This window comes from Schistocerca nitens, chromosome 2 (genome assembly GCF_023898315.1).
Source record: "Schistocerca nitens isolate TAMUIC-IGC-003100 chromosome 2, iqSchNite1.1, whole genome shotgun sequence".
Taxonomy (NCBI): domain Eukaryota; kingdom Metazoa; phylum Arthropoda; class Insecta; order Orthoptera; family Acrididae; genus Schistocerca; species Schistocerca nitens.
Genome location: NC_064615.1, coordinates 205,729,447 through 205,732,460, shown reverse-complemented (window position 1 = coordinate 205,732,460; position 3,014 = coordinate 205,729,447).

Genomic DNA, 3,014 nt, shown 5'->3' with positions numbered 1-3,014 from the left:
CAGTACTTACTGAGTTATCCCGATGTCGAAATTCGACTGTCTCGCCATGCTTCATGAGTATCTTATCCAGCAACACAGGGTTCAGTAATTTGACAAAAAGCAATACAGCTCCATATCGTAATATGCAGTGTGCACCTGATCAGAATTGATACCAATAACGTCCACTATCCAGTCATGAAACTCCAGCGACGTCGGTTGTACGTGACGGGTTGACTTTTCAAATTCAAACCTGAGGGTACTTTTCCTGGGAAATAACCTGGCCATATCAGAAGTTAACAAGCGGTCGAGACCGCTAAATAATAACGAAAACGGTTAGAAACTCTACCACAATTAATGGTATATAATCACTGCACTTCCAAAAGAATGTAGAAACAACAACTATCACCACTCGTAAACACACGGGTTAACAGCGCTCTCAGCACGGCCGAATAGCTCCATGTCTCAAGCGCGACTGTGTGCAGTGATCACAGCTGTTTTTAAGACCTCTCTGATTCTTCGGAGTGGATGACATTCTTCAAGAGGCAGAAGAATAATTTATTCTAAGAGGAATATACTTTTGTTGAAGTACCTGAGGACGAGTTGCAACTGCGGACGAAAGAAGACCGTCCGCCACCTCAGCAGTATTATCGATTTTAGTTCTTGATTGTTCTGCAGAAGAGGACAATATCACGTCTCAGAAGATGATTTTGTTTTATGTTATTCCTTCGTTCAAGGAAGTTCGACAGTCCACGAAATTATAGCGTTGAAGCTCGCCGAAGAAGGCGTTATTTGGTGAGGGCAAGGAGGGCTATAGGGGGAGTTGGGAGGCCCTAAAAAGTTGTAGAATGCTCGCCTGTAACGCGAGTTGCCCGAGTTCGGCTCCAGGCCGATGCATCATTTTTGTTTTTTCTCGCGATTATGTTGCGCGTTTCTTTCGCTCTCGCGCTGCATGAGCTACGAGATTTAGTTTTATTTTGTTTTAGGCCGCAGAAACAACCAGGGTCAGACGCGCAGCTACAAGAGTGAATAGTGGGATTCGCTGTGAAAAGAACCAAACATCAGCACGCACGACTCCTCACTTGGACGCTCGCGTGCCGTTCTACAGACTAGCGTCGGCCTGGCTGAGTCCAGGTGCCTCTGGGGCGATGTACTTTTACGACAAGCTGCAGTTTAATCTACTCAGCCGGGAATTTAACAGAAATTATTCAGGAAGTACACAAGCTGTATCTCTAATGCTCGGCGCTTACCAAGAGTCCAGGAGCTACAGCAGACAGGTGCCTCGGTAGCGCAGTAGACATCGCGTAAGTCTCATAATCTTATGGTCGTGAATTGTATCCTCACTTGGGGCATTCAATTTACTTGTGGCCACGGCTAAATTGACGGCGGGTGCTGATGAACGAATTCCTTTGTCGTTTCTCAACTACAAGGTTGCAACGCTTCAGAGTGAAAGTGTTGACTTCCAGTTATTACTACGTACTGTATTGCTTTTCCTCCTGCCCCAGTGAAACATGACGCCATACTTCGTGGTGCGCACCTTGCCAGTCAAGGCGCAAAAATAGGCACGCAAACAGATAAGAGTGCTGACACCAGATTCGGCACGAAATGTGATTGGAGGTCTTACAAACCACCATCGTAGAAACGCGCTAAGTTCCGGCTGAGACGCGGTCGCGTGTGGACCTTAGCGAAAAAATGGTTCTAATGCCTCTGAGCACTATGGGACTTAACATCTAAGGCCATCAGTCCCCTAGAACTTAGAACTACTTAAACCTAACTAACCTAAGGACATCAGACATCCATGCCCGAGGCAGGATTCGAACCTGCGATCGTAGCGGTCGCACGGTTCCGGACTGAAGCGCCTAGAACCGCTCGGCCACACGGCCGGCTGGACCTTAGCCAGCGTTCCGGTGTAGAGCATTTGTTTACTTTGTGTTCGCGCACTTCGTGTATGTCATTTGTTTAATTACGGTGTCAATTTGTGTGTCTGCCTATCAGTGTTCATTTAAGAGTATTTTGTGATACATACAATTGATCCTTTGGGGTTAACTCGCAAAATGGATCCGCTGATACCGCGGAAAAACACCCTGCAGTTTGAATTCGAGAACGACATGCGTGCTGTTCAGCGTACAGCCTACTTCACTGGAAGTTTATACCTGGATTGCCGACACCTTTGGAATCACCAGCGATCAGGTCCACTCTGCTTATGACACTGATTTGTACTGTTGCTTCGTCAAGCTGCTGAATCCTGTGCTGATGGAACGGCTGCTTTTGAAATATGGTGATAGCGTGGAATTTAAACATCGAAATGGCACCGTGGGTACCGTCCAAGTTTCAAGCGTTGACAGAGTATAAGAATGTCCGTATATTTAACCCCCCCTCCAGAAGCGTATACAGTTATTTAAGGGAATCAATTCAGTATGATGAAATCAACAGTATTAGGCTTTAAAAGTGGTCTAGCCTGCATAAACTTCTGTGTTAAAGTGGAGTTCGGTCACTAGAAATGTAGGTTAAGCGTAATATCCCTTCCCGGATCATGATATGCGGGTACAGGGTATAAGTGACGTATCCAGGTGAGGTTTATACTTATTATTATAATGAGAGTGGCCACATGCGCGACGAGTGTCCGAAACGTGTTATCGTGCTTAAAACCACCGTCCAGCAACGTCGTAAGCTAACGTTAGCTGACATGGTAACTGCCAATCCGATAGTAGCAAACACTCTCCCAGGGCCTTCTGTTACCGAAAATGAGAAAGGACCATTCTTCCGGCCAGAATTTCCCCCACTATCTCCTCATCTAGATGGCGATCATAACCCTTTAAAAACCATTTCTGCCGGCCGATGTGACCGAGCGGTTCTTGGCGCTTCAGTCCGCAACCGCGCTGCTGCTACGGTCACAGGTTCGAATCCTGCCTCGGGCATGGATGTATGTGATGTCCTTAGGTTAGTTAGGTTTAAGTACTTCTAAGTTCTAGAGGACTGATGACCTCAGATGGTAAGTTCCATAGTGCTTAGAGCCATTTGAACCATTTGAAACCGTT